The sequence below is a fragment of the Scyliorhinus torazame genome, chromosome 7, assembly GCF_047496885.1.
Source record: "Scyliorhinus torazame isolate Kashiwa2021f chromosome 7, sScyTor2.1, whole genome shotgun sequence".
NCBI lineage: Eukaryota > Metazoa > Chordata > Chondrichthyes > Carcharhiniformes > Scyliorhinidae > Scyliorhinus > Scyliorhinus torazame.
Window position 1 is genome coordinate 314,157,853 of NC_092713.1, and position 14,386 is coordinate 314,172,238.

Consider the following 14,386-nt stretch of genomic DNA (forward strand, 5'->3'; position numbering starts at 1 on the left):
GGGGCTATTCACAGTAACTTCATTGCAGTGTTAATGTAAGCCGACTTGTGACAATAAAGATTATTATTATTAGTTCCTGGATATAATGGCAATGAAATTGTTAACTGATTAATCAATCTCTATCGATGAGTCTACAACAGACACAGAAACGAAGTGAAGGAAAATTCTGCAGGAACCATTGGTCTGAAGTCCCCAGATCCTTGCCAGCACGTGAATCTCATCACTCACATGTAAGACAAATCTGATTCATCTTTTTTGATTTCTTCTGGATACTTCAGTTCTTCAATTCTGTCCTCCAGTCCTTGTAAATGTAGGAGTGATCTATTGGTTTGCAATTTTAATACAATTTAATTCAACATTACATTTTTAATGTCCTGTTACATACTGAATTTGTTTGTCTATTTTTGTTCCTATATTTGGATTTGGATTTGTTTATTGTCACATGCACCGAGGTACAGTGAAAAGTATTTTTCTGCGAGCAGCTCATTAGATCATTAAGTACATGAAAAGAAAATTAAATGAAAGAAAATACATAATAGGGCAACACACGGTATACAATGTAACTACATAAGCACCGGCATCGGATGAAGCATACAGGGGTGTAGTATTAATCAGGTCAGTCCATAAGAGGTTCGTTTAGGAGTCTGGTGACAGTGGAGAAGAAGCTGTTTTTGAGTCTGTTCGTGCGTGTTCTCAGACTTCTGTATCTCCTGCTCAATGGAGGAAGTTGGAAGAGTGGGTAGGCTGGGTGGGAGGGGTCTTTGGTTATGCTGCCCGCTTTCCCCAGGCAACAGGAGGTGTAGATGGAGTCAATGGATGGGAGGCAGGTTCGTGTGATGGACTGGACGGTGTTCACGACTCTCTGAAGTTTCTTGCGGTCCTGGGCCGAGCAGTTGCCATTCCAGGCTGTGATGCAGCCCAATAGGATGCGTTCTGTGGTGCATCTGTAAAAGTTGGTAAGATTGGTATGATTGGTACATGTTTACACATTTTCAACTTGATCACTTAGTCAAGAAGTAGACTATGGGCAAGATTCCCATTTTCGGAAGGGGGGGTTATGTTTTCTCGCCAGAGTTGCACTGCCACCTGATTTGTGCACCGGCTGGAAGCACAAATCAGGAAGTGATTCCCAATCCTTAGCCTTGCAACGTTTTGGAGGATTGGGAGGGACTCCCGATGGAATCCCACTATAGGACCACCATTTTGAGCAGGTGTCTCAATAGTAATGTCCCGCAGCTCGGCCCCCCTCCTGAAAACAACGCTATTCAGCCCACACCCACAGCACAATTCATCTCTGGACCACTTCAAACAGATTTAAGTGCTTTCCATTCATCTCCTCTCATGGTTGAGTGATTTTGAAGTGGTCACCTGTGAAACTAACAGCACTTAACTCTGTTTGACGTGGTCCTGGATCTGCCAATCAAAGATTGATGTTTATAAAAATTGCAGTTAGTTTCACAGCTGACCGCTTCAAAATTTCTTAATGGTGAAGGGAGATGAATGAAACAATGCTGACAGCTGGGTGTGTGTGGAAGCTGTCAATCACAGCCCAGTAAAATCAATATCAAAGAGAAATGAATGGCTTGCAGATAAAAGATCTGAGGGGTTTAAACCCAGCTGACTGGTTTCCTCTTTCCAAGCATTGACGGGTGCTGCTTCCGATGTCTAAACCACCAGGTGTATATTAGGTGAGTGTTAAAACAGTGATTTTTTTTTTGTCATTGCACCTGTTTAGACTGCTCTCTAGCTTCGAGACAGGGGTCTCTTTTTGGGGGGGGGGGGGGTCTCCTGGCACGGGTCTCTCTTCTGGGGGGCAGGGCCTGTGGGGGGCTCTCCTTAGTTAGGGGATATTACAGGGGGGTCTCTTTGTTTATGAGTCCTCTGTGAGGGTATCTTTATTTAAGGGGCCTGTGGGCAGTCTCTTTAACCAAAGGGTATCTGATGGGGCAGTGAGGGGGCTGATGGGGGTGGGGCGGGCAGGACTTTCATTGTGGGAGGGAGGGTGGCCCTCTGATGGACTTTTCTGGCACCTCCCTTAAAGAGTGACCCCCTTGGTCCACCAAGAGGTCCACCGCATCAAACACACACTCGGCGAGATCAACACCAATTCTCAACCCGGCCTAGTGGACCGAAGAATTGCGAGGGTCCTGAGAATATGATGCCAATCCCGGGAACAGATGCGAATGGGTATTAATGATCCATTTGCATCTTCTCGCTAGCGCGGGCGCGAACTAGGGTCCTGACGTCAGCGGGCCGGGGGAGGGGGGGCGCTGCTGGAGCATCGGAAGCGGGTGCTAACCTGTTTTCTACCTGACCCTGGAATTTCCCTGACCCTGGATTCTCTCGGGGACTCCACTACTGGTGGCGCGTGTTGTGTTGTGTTCTCTGGATCCGTGGAACACATACAGGCCACCAACACTTAAAATAGTGCAACACTATTTTATTAAGTTAGAAACTGTTGAACATACTTTCACTGTGGGTTAACACGATGTTAGATTAAACTAAAGACCTATGCCTGTCCTAACCAGTCTATGCACTCAGCACATGGTGAAGATCTGTGCTGTAAGCTGTAAGATCTGTCCTTCTAAGAGGCTGCATCCCGAATGAGCGGGAACTCTGATGCCCTCTGTCTATATAGTGAGTGTGCTCTAACTGGTGATTGGCTGCGGTGTCGTGTGTGTTGATTGGTCTTGCTGTGTGTCTATCAATGTGTGTGTGTCTGCACCATGATATACTGGTGTATATCATGACAGCGCGAGGTGGAGAATCCAGCCGTTTATATATTTGTCTGCAGAGAGGAATGCACTGCCTAACTTCACAAAGTCTGTGCATCACCCTCAAAGCACTACACTCCGTATACTTCACCCAATGTCTATGCCTGTGTTTTTTCATTGTGTATTTATTGTATATTCTATATTTCTCATGGATGGAACGATCTGCCCGGTCTGTACGCTGAGCAATAATTTTCACTGTACCTCGTGACAATAGACTAAATCAAACTCAAAATCAAAAATCAAGGCACAAGTCAGGAGTGTAATACATAGACACATAGAAGAAAGGAGCAGGAGGAGGCCTTTTGGCCCTTCGAGCCTGCTCCACCATTCATCACGATCATGGCTGATCATCCAACTCAATATCCTAATCCTGCTTTCTCTCCATAGCCTTTGATCCGATTCTTCCCAAGTGCTATATCCAGCCGCCTCTTGAATATATTAAAAGTTTTAGCATCAACTACTTCCGGTGGTAATGAATTCCACAGGCTCACCACTCTTTTGGTGAAGAAATGTCTCCTTGGGCGAAATTCTCCTACCCGCCCCTCCACATTTCTGCCCCGACCGGCCGGCGGGAGTCTCCGTAACACCGGCCGATCAATGGGGTTTCCCATTGTGGGGCAGCCCCACGCCGTCGGGAAACCCCCGGGCGCCGGCAAAACGGAGACTCCCGCCGGCGGAGAATGACGCCCCTTATCTCTGTCCAAAATGGTTTACCCTGAATCCTCACATTGTGACGCCTGGTTCTGGACACAACCATCATTGGTAACATCTTCCCTGCATCTATCCTGTCTAGTCCTGTTAGAATTTTATAAGTCTCTATGAGATCCCCCCTCATTCTTCTGAACTCCAGCGAGAACAATCCTAACCTAGTCAATCTCTCCTCGAATGACAATCCCACCATCCCCAGAATCAGCCTGGTAAATCTTCGCTGCTCTCCCTCGAGAGCAAGAACATCCTTCCGACACACAATATTCTAGGTGTGACCAATAGAGTACTATTTTCCTGGATGAGTAGAGCTCAACAACACTCAAGAAGCTCAACACCATCCAGGCCAAAGCAGCCTGTTTGATTGCTACCGCTTCCCCACTCACGCCCTCCACCACTGACGAACAGTGGCAGCCGTGTGTACCATCCGCAAGACGCACTGCAGGAACTCGTTGAGGTTCCTTCGGCCGCACCTTCCAAACCCATAACCTCCACCATCAAGAAGGACAAGGGCAGCAGATACCTGGGAACCCCACCACTTGGAGGTTCCCCTCCAAGTAACTCACCACCCTGACATGGAAGTTCATCACCGTTCCTCCACCGTCGCTGGGTCAACACCCTGGAACTCCCTCCCTAACAGCACAGTGGGTGTACCTACACCACATGGACTACAGCGGTTCAAGAAAGCAGTTTAGCTCCACCTGCTCAAGGGCAACTAGGGATGGGCAAAAAGTGCGGGCCTGTCCATTGACACCCACAAGCAATGAATTAATTTTTTTGAAGACATACATTTTTCATTGCAAGTTAGGCTGCAATTCAGACTTTGGGCTATGAATGTGTCTTGCAAATAATATAACACTATTATATTATTAGTACAAACCAGAGCAAAGTGATAAATGATCTTCCTCACCATAATCACTGCAGGTTCGTATCGGGGAATTGAACACTGTGATCTCCATGATCAGTGGAACACTTGGGCTTTATCGAGCCTGAGCACAGATATATTGTAGAACAAGGGGTGCGTTCGACATAAACTGTGTGTGTGTTTAGCAATTCAAATACCTTGATTGCGTGAGAGTAGAGTGGCGATGTCCATGTGTATTTGACTTTTCTTTACTTTAATGAATAGTCTTTAATAATTGTCACCCGAAGACTGGGCTATTTATTCTCACCGGGGTTTCACTTGCCTCCTCCCACCAAAGCAAAACAACACACCCCCCACCCCCATGAATCAGTGTTGGAAGTTAGGACACCCTCGCGGACACAATCAGCATGCTTCGTGACAGTCACCTGGTGCATTCTCCATGGCAACACCTCAACCAATCAGAGCCTACTTGCCAACCAATCAGCAGTACCCTCTCATACAGTATAAACTGTTGTTTTCCCCCTTATTTCGATATTCTTGCCCAGCATCCTGATGAGTGCAAAAGGAAAAGCTTCGACGTGCTTGTTTTTCAGCAATAATCGCGTTTAAGTCATTTGCTAGTGTCAGAATCTTATAATGTGAAATCCGGTTTGGCATCCATTTCAACAATTAGCTGAAAGTTCAAATGTCTTTATAAACGTCATCAGCCTTCATGGTGTCAGGAAAACAGAGGCAGGTATAAATGATCTCTAGTTGTGTTGTTGAATATTAGAAGTAAGGTGCCGATTTAAGTGGGATTAATTTAGTGTTTTGTGTAGTAAAGAGTACAACTCTAAGTTAGATTCATGCTAAACAAATATGTTGCATGTGTGGGAGGGCAGGGTGGTTTCAGTTCAAACTGTGTTTCTATTGTGCTGAGAGAGAGTTTACGATGGGAAAAATGAAGTTAAGCTTGGGGAAGAAATGAGAAGTTGATTAGCAACCAGGGACCAGTTTTAGGGAAAAGACCTTTTGAAGTTTCCTTTCAACTGGAAGCCAAATAAAAGGAGCTCAGCAGTGAGAGAGGGAACAGATTTGCTAAAAGAAAAGCCATACTATGGAGGAAAGGGCAAAAAAAGCAAGTGCCAGAAATCTAAAGAAAAGTTAGTTAAAGGAACTAGAGAAATTAAGAAAAGTTTCCAGGAAACCTGAAGTCAAAGGAACAGAGAAAACTGGAACCGGGTGCTGTTCATTGAAGCCACAAACCGAGCTGATAAACAGTTGACTAGTGAGAAGCCAGGAAGATATCTGAATTGATTCAAAGGTATCTGGTATCTTGCTGCAGCCCGTGAAGCAGTAGTTTAAGTAATTGTGGAGCAACCGGTGGCTGGATCTCAGAGTTTGTGGAAAAGCATTCAAGGCAAAGGACAACTGAAAGGAGAGGTGGAAAACCTGGAGGTGGAGCCTTGGTGAAAACAGCTGATGGAAAGCATTGGTTGACAGAAGACCTTAAATTGTGTCTTTTTTCAGTGTGAAATTTGGAAACACTCATATGGCAATCATCTGGGGGCAATTTGAGAAGAGATCCATGGAAGCTCGATTGAGTAGCATCTGCCAGTTGTTTTCAGAGTGGGGAGTTGTTTACCACAGTCAGCCTGTTGGGTTATCGGGACGGTGTGTTTATTGAGAACATTATGGCATAAGATATATTGTCTAACTCGTATTCCTTACAATCTGTGTACATAGAATCCTTACAATGCAGAAGGAGGCCATTCGGCCCATCGTGTCTGCACTGATCCTCAGAAGAGCAATCCACCTGGACCCACTGGCCTAGCCAGTGACACCGCACACGTATCATGGTCAATTCACCCAACCTGCCTATCTTTGGACGTTGGGAGGAAGCTGGAGCATCCGAAGGAAACCCACGTGACCACAGGAGGAACGTGCAAACTCCACAGTTACCCATGGCCGGAATCAAACCCGGGTCCCTGCCGTTGTAAGGCAGCAGTGCTAACCACTATGCCACCATGCCACCACATTTGTCAAGGTAAGGAGCAGTGAAGAAGTATTATATCATAGTCCAACTTTTTATGTTTAAAACATTTCTTTGTTGTTAAAAGCTAATTGGCATTCCTGTGACCCAGTTCCTCCACATTTTCTAAAAAAAGTAAAATTTATGATCTATTGAGGCAGTGTTTCCTGTCAGGTTATAACATCCACTGAGAGGGCAACAACAGGAACAGTAACATTTTCTAACTCAGTTTGTTAACTTAAGGAGCACTGCCAACATTCATAAAGAATGTTATAATATTTGAATGAGAGATGGCTAATGGGCTTAACAGCCTGATAGTAGATATTGCACTAAAACTTTTTATTCTATAAAGTTCGAGATATCAGGAAAGTAGGATGCAAAGAACTTTGGCATGTCCCGAAGTCATGAAAGATGCTCATAATAAATGCATATTCCTTTTTTCTTTCATCTATGACTTTGCTCAGCTCCAGGGTCCCAGCTTCGATTCCTGGCTTGGGTGACTGTCTGTGCGGAGGAGTCTGCATGTTCTCCCCATGTGTGCGTGGGTTTCCTCCGGGTGCTCCGGTTTCCTCCCACAGTCCAAAGATATGCAGGTTAGGTGGACTGGCTGTGCTAAATTGCCCTTAGTGTCCAAAAATGGTTAGGTGGGTTAAGGGGGTTGGGTGAAGTTATGGTCTTAGGTAGGTTGCTTTTCCAAGGGCCGGTGCAGACTCAACGGGCCGAACGGCCTCCTACTGCACTGTAAATTCTATGATTCCTAATCTCTAATCCTGCTGATTGTTTCCCTTGGTTTGAAAATGAAATTGTCCCAAAAGTTACTTTCAGGAACTACCTATTTATCTTTTGCTTACAAATACCCACTGCCAACTGGACTGATGTCCGAACAAAGTCTTCATTAGAAACACAAAGACAAGCGTTATCATTATAAAATAAACACCTTGGGGAGGGGAAAATAAACATTTTGATATATTTACCTGAACCCAGTGCCCTCACTCGATTTGTTACCATTTTGTTGTTTTGTGCTGACTTTACTGCTGGAGTGGGTTAATGGCTTTAACCTTGGCCTGACTACATGGCTACGATACTGCTAAAGGCTGACAGTTTAGCTCAGCTTCCCTCACAGCTTCAAATTCCAGGGGGACAGCAGGCATCAACAATGTTCTTGGACTTAATGTGTCGGGACCAAGGCGAACAGTGTGTCACACAGTGACAAGAGCACTGGCAATAGAGGAGACATTGGGAGTCACATAATCAAAATGCTATTCATCCCTTCTATAGACATAATGTAGGGAGAAGATCTTTCCACCTAAAGATTCCAGGCATTGATGATAAGAATGTTCAGAGCATATGTCTTCATTAAACAACCTCAAACAGACAAGCTTCGGGGGCAATTCGGGATGCACAATGAGTAATGACAATAATATTTATTGGTGTCACAAATAGGCTTACATTAACACTGCAATTAAGTTACTGTGAAAATCCCCTAGTCGCCACATTCCGGCACCTGTTCGGGTACACAGAGGGAGAATTCAGAATGTCCAATTCTCCCAACAATCACGTCTTTCAGGACTTGTGGGAGGAAACTGGAGCGTTCGGAGGCAACCCACGCACGCACGGAAAGAACGTGCAGACTCCGCACAGATAGTGACCCAAGCCGGGAATCGAATCCGGTCCCTGGTGCTGTGAAGCAACAGTGCTAACCACTGTGCTATGTTGTCCAGCGATGCGCACATCCCATGAATCAATTAATTTTTAAAAAGGTTCATATCTGAGAAATCCTGACTCAGCCATCTCAACTCTAACCTCCAATCTCTCCAGCCAAAAGAAACTTTTTTAAATTGCTGCTGTGAAAAAGGATCTGCATTTATATAGCACCTTTTGAATGGGTGTAAATTGAGAGAGGTGGCTACTCAATGAGACCTCGGTGTCCTCATGCACCAGTCATTGAAAGTAAGCGCACAGATATAGCAGGCAGTAAACATGGCAAATGATATGTTGGCCTTCGTAGCAAGAGGATTGGAGTATAGGAATAGGGATGTTTTGCCATTGAAATGAAATGTAAATCGCTTATTGTCACAAGTAGGCTTCAAATGAAGTTACTGCGAAAAGCCCCTAGTCGTTACATTCCGGCGCCTGTTCGGGGAGGCTGGTACGGGAATTGAACCGTGCTGCTGGCCTGCCTTGGTCTGCTTGAAAAGCCAGCGATTTAGCCCAGTGTGCTAAACCAGCCCCATAGGGCATAGGGCATTGGCCACACCTGGAGTATTGTGAGCAGTTTTGGTGTCTTTACCTGAGGAAGGATGTTCTTGCTATGAAGCGAGTGCAGCAAAGGTTTACCAGGCTGATTCCTGGGATGGCGGGACTGTCATCTGAGGAGAGACTAAGCCGGTTAGGATTATATTCATTGGAGTTTACAAGAGTGAGCGGGGATCTCATAGAAACCTATAAAATTCTAACAGGATTAGGCAGAGTAGATTCAGAAAGAATGTTCCCAATGGTGGGGAGTCCAGAGCTGGGGGTCATAGTTTGAGGATAAGGGGTAAACCTTTTGGGACTGAGGTGAGGAGAAATCTCTTCACCCAGAGAGCGGTGAATCTGTGGAATTCGCTACCACAGAAAGTAGTTGAGGCCAAAACATTGTGTAAATCCAAGAAGGAATTAGATATAGCTTTTAGGGCTAAAGGGATCGAGGGATATGGGGGGGGAAGGTGGGATCAGGGTATTGAACTTGATGATCAGCCATGATCATAATGAATGGCGGAGCAGGCTCGAAGGGCCGAATGGCCTACTCTTGCTTCTATTTTCTATGTATGTTTTTATGTATTTGATGCACGATCAATGACTACTAAAGCGAGGTTGTCGTCCAACTGAAGGCTTTAATAAGCTAGATGTTTCCCCCAGCAGCTCAGGTACAGAATGAAGGTTCCAGCGTTACCAGGTACCGTAATACCTCTACACAGACTACCACAGTATTTTTACAGCAGAAATACCGCCCGCCCCCCCGCATCCCAAGGTGAAACATAGGAGTGTAGAAGGAACAAAAATTGAAACTGAGCCATAGAAGGATGTATGGGTAATGGTAACCCAAAGCTTTTCAAAGAAATAGGTATTGAACAGCGCCTTGAAAGACAAGGGAGAGAGGTTTCGGTGAGGAATTCCAGAGTTACGGACCGAGACACCTGAAGGCAGGGCCAACAAAGATGGGGAGTGAATGAGGTCGGAGGTGCATACAAGCCCAAGTTGGAGACACCCAGGTATCCTGGGGGATTAAAGGGCTGGAGAAGGTTCCAGAGCAAAAGGGGCAAGAGGGTTGGAGGGAAGACAATCGTTATTAAATTAGAAAATAAAAGCGAAATCCTGTGGATGCTGGGGATCTGATATTAAATCACAGGTGCTAAAGTTACGGAGCAGGTCTGGGGTATCTGTGGGTGGAGACACAGAATTGGCTTTTTGAATTGATATCACTATCCTTCAGGGCGGCTGATGGTTTATAATCTGAGGTGTCGGTGAAGCAGGAGCTGATGCAGGTGAGCGAGCGCAAAGGGATGATGTTACCGTGGTTATTGCTCCTCTTAGTGTCCTCACCTGTGTTCTTCCTCCTCCTGCATTCTTCCACCCACAGAATCACGATTCATCGTTTCCTTGGACTTCCTCCAGTCTTTCCTCAGCAGCTGGTTCAGATTTGATCAGCTCTCTATCCTGGTTCAATGTGGGCAGTCACCTGTGCAATGGGCTTGTGGCCTTCAGCAAGGCTTCTCAATATCAAATCTCATCCTGCAATTGAGTGTGTTAACTGTCCGTGTTCTAACTCCTACTAAATCCCGTTTATCCTCAAGCCCTGTGCTCACTGGCTTACATTGGCCTCCACCTCAACAGCACCTCAGTTTAAAAATTCTCATTCTTAGACCATAAGGCGGAGGAGCAGAAGTAGGTCATTCGGCCCATCGAGTTTGCTCCGCCATTCGATGAGATCATGATAACCCTCAACTCCACTTTCCCTCCGTACCTCCATAATCCTCGATTCCCTACTGATTAAGAATCTGTCTATCTCAGCCATGAACATGCTTAACGACCCAACCTCTGCAGCTCTCTGCGGTAAAGTATTCCACAGATTCACTCCCCTCTGAGGGAAGAAATTCCTCTTCATCGCTGTTTTAAATGGGCGACACCTTATCTGAGATGATGCTCTCTGATCCTAGTCTCTCCTACGAAGGGAAGCAACCTCTCAGCATCCACCCTGTCAAGCCCCCTGAGAATCCTATACGTCACAATATAGAGCATTTCTTGGTATTGTTTTCAAATGCCCTACATTGTTCCACCCCTTCCAATCTTCGTCCTTTTCTTCTTCTTGGACAATCCCTCAGGAATGAGGATGTTTGCTTCCTCTCTGATTTGATGAGTTCTGTGATAATTCGAAAGTCCTACAGACTCATCCACACGCAGGGCAGGTAGTATTTGGAGGGGGTGGGGGGAGGGGGGGGGGGGGGTGGGGGGTGGGGGTGTTGTTTGGATGTTTGTGCACTCCCTTCAACACCCCGACTTCACCTCTTCACATTCCCGATGAAGTCTCTCGATGTGTTTGGTGCTTTCTCTCCTGCCGCGACTGAGTTCTGAGTGTGAAGCAGTTGATCTGGGAGTCCAATATCATATCATAGAAGTTACCATAGAATTTACAGTTCAGAAGGAGGCCATTCGGCCCATCGAGTCTGCACTGGCTCTTGGAAAGAGCACCCTACTCTATCCCCATAGCACAGTATCCCCACCCAACACTAAGGGCAATTTTGGACACTACGGCAATTTATCATGGCCAATCCACCTAACCTGCACATCTTTGGACTGTGGGAGGAAACCGGAGCACCCGGAGGAAACCCACGCACATACGGGGAGGATGTGCAGACTCCGCACAGACAGTGACATAAGCCGGAATCGAACCTGGGACCCTGGAGCTGTGGAGCAATTGTGCTATCCACAATGCTACCGTGCTGCCCCATATGAATGACATCCTGCCCAGCGGAGCTGGTTCGGAGCGGTTAGCTACGCGATGCTGGACACGTTGTCTTGGGAGAGGACGCTGTTTCCCTCGTTTCTGGCCTCCGGTTTTGGAGGATCTTGAAAAGGCACCACTGCTGGCAATACCTTTCCAGAGCTTTGAAGTGCCTGCAGTAGGTTGGCCAAGGCTCTGAAACATATAAGAGCACAGTGATCTCTACGACCAGTAAAACATAACCTTACTCTTGGGTTTAGGATCCTTATTCTCAAATAGGATTTCCCCAGTTGGCTGAACTGTCACATTGGAGGTGATGATGAATTTTATCATCCATATCTGCCTTCATTAAGAGGAGGCTCCCAAGCTAGGAAAATGGGGCATATTTTCCAGAGTCTTGCCAATGTTTTTATTCTCTTTATCTTACTCTGCAGTATCTGCAACCTCCATCCAGCTCTACAACTCCCAGAGATCTCGTCTATCCTCGAACCCTGATCTCTTACACAATTTTGATTTTCACCGCTCCATGTTTGGCGGATGAATCTTCAGTTGCCTGGACACTGAGGATTCCCTGCTCCCCATCCCCAGCCCTCCCCCGCACGTCCCAAACTCTCTGCCTCCAGCATTCCGAAATCTGGCCACCTCTTACCACTGGTGCCTCACATCGCCAGGGACTTGGGCACGGTTCCCACCTTGGGTGACTGTGTGGAATTTGCAACTTTAATAATAATCTTTTTAATAATCTTTATTATTGTCACAAGGAGGCTTACATTAACACTGCAATGAAGTTACTGTGAAAATCCCCTAGTCGCCACATTCCGGCTCCTGTTCGGATACACAGAGGGAGAATTCAGAATGTCCAATTCACCTAACAAGCACGTCTTTTGGGACTTGTGGGAGGAAACCGGAGCACCCGGAGGAAACCCACGCAGACACAGGGAGAACGTGCAGACTCCGCACAGACAGTGACCCAAGCCGGGAATCGAACCTGGGACCCTGGCGCTGTGAAGCAATAGGGATAACCACTGTGCTACCGTGCCGCCCATTCTCCCCTTCTCCCTGTGTCTGTGCGGCGTCTTCCGGGTTTCCTCCCACAGCCCAGAGACATGCTGGTTGGGTTACGGTGTAGAGAGGGATGGGTAGATGGGTAGAAGTCTCTTTCGGAGGGTCCGTACAGACTCGGGGTGGGTCGAATGGCCTCCTTGCACACGGTCGAGATTGTATGACTGTTCTAACCTCCTCCTGTAAGATCTTCCTTAAAACCTACCTCCTTGACAAAGCTTTTACCCACCCCTGGCTTGGTGTTAAGTTTGATTTGACGAGACTCCTGGAAAGTGCTTTGAGATGTTTTACTATGTTAATGGCAGTAAATAAATGCGAGTTGCTCGGAATTGAAACTGGAGCATCAGCCTTGCTAATGCTCGGGGCCTTGTTGTTGGGTGATGTAAGACCATCCGTAACTTCTGAAGACGTTTAACATCAAAAATAAAAATTCTTCTTATCCTCAAGACCCAGGTTGTAAGACAACGATTTTAGTGCACGCAGTGAACAATCAAACTGCCTGTGGCTCTGTCTGTCCCACGCTGCTGCAATTTGTTAATTGAATCACCACAGGTGGAAGATCTTGGCGGCTGCGATTCAAGTTAACACTTTTTAAATCAGCAAAGCTAGTTATCTCATAAAAGGTGCCAACAGCCATTTGGATAATGATTCTGAAAAAGGCTTTGATGATGAAAGAGGGTCTGCAGCAACAAGCAAAGTTGGCGGTGGATTGAACAGAGGTTGAGGTGTAATGGAAATTCCCCCACGTCTGGCTGAGTTCATTTGCAGTTATGTGAGAAATACATTTCTTGATGTCATTTTGTAACACGCAGACCGGCAGCGCGTTAAACTCCGATGTAAGTCACGCATAAACATCATGCATATTAACTACAAGGGACAGCTGCAAACTAAATTGTATATCACAGCGGGGGAAAGGCTTTCAACTCTTTGTATCTGTGTTGTTTTTTTTTCCAAAGAGTGATCCAATTAGTCCCACTCCTCTGTCCCTGGAGTCCTACATTTTGTTTTATGTCCCCTTTTTAAGTAGCGATTCAATTCCGCTTTGACGGTTACTATTGAGTTTGCTTCCACCCCTCTTTAGGGCTGCGCATTGCAGATCATCAAAAGTTACTGTGGAAAGTAACCTTTGCTCACATTTAGCACAGTGGGCTAAACAGTTGGCTTGTAGTGCAGAACAAGGCAGAAGCGCGGGTTCAATTCCCATACCGGCCTCCCCGAACAGGCGCCAGAATGTGGCGACCAAGGGCTTTTCACAATAACTTCATTGAAGCCTACTTGTGACAAGAAGCTATTATTGTAACGATATGTATATAGGTACGCCAGTGAAGGGTAAATTCTTACATCTCAGTGCAATTCAACACTAGAGGCCACCACAAGTTCCCAGTATAAATATCAGACCTCAGGGAATCTTGGGTAGTGTTAGCAGATGAGAAGTATTGATCACAGCTCAGGGAGTAGTTTAGAAGAAGTAGTACGAGGACATCATTAGTTAATACTAGATTATAAATTATTGTTTAACAGACTCAACTTTACTTTATTAGTAGTTATAGCTCTGTAGAGTGCGCAAACTCTATTTAATTTAATCGTTATTCAATAAATTAGTTTTGCTTCAATCTAAGGATTGGTGGTTTCCTTATCATCAACTCATCAGACCATTCTGGATCACAAGGCATAGAATAATGACATATTACCAGAAAGTGTAATATAACACACATTAGCCCTCGGATCTTCCGCCTACCATAGCTTGCTGGCCCTCCTGACCCGGGAAACGGTTCTTCTTATTTACCTGGTCAGAACCAGCAATAATTTTGAACACCTCCCTCAAATCTCCTCTTGACCTGCTCCACTCGAAGGAGAGCAATCCCAGAGGCTCTAATCTGCACCTTCCACAACAAAGCTCTCTGCGTAAAGACAGAAATACTCTTCATTTCCGATTCCCCGCTCCTAGCTTTTGTTTGTGGCAATTATTAGTTAAACATAATAGA

General features: G+C 45.9%; 1 long non-coding RNA gene across 2 annotated transcripts in view; it reads right to left on the reverse strand.

Moving 5' to 3' along the window:
- Nucleotides 1–346: 346 nt before the first annotated feature.
- The window catches only part of LOC140427501 (uncharacterized), a 90,541-nt gene continuing 76,501 nt past the window's right edge, over nt 347–14,386 (reverse strand). For both annotated transcript variants that reach the window (XR_011948525.1, XR_011948524.1), the window contains one exon: nt 347–944. This is a non-coding gene — a long non-coding RNA (uncharacterized lncRNA). The remainder of the gene's footprint in view (nt 945–14,386) is intronic.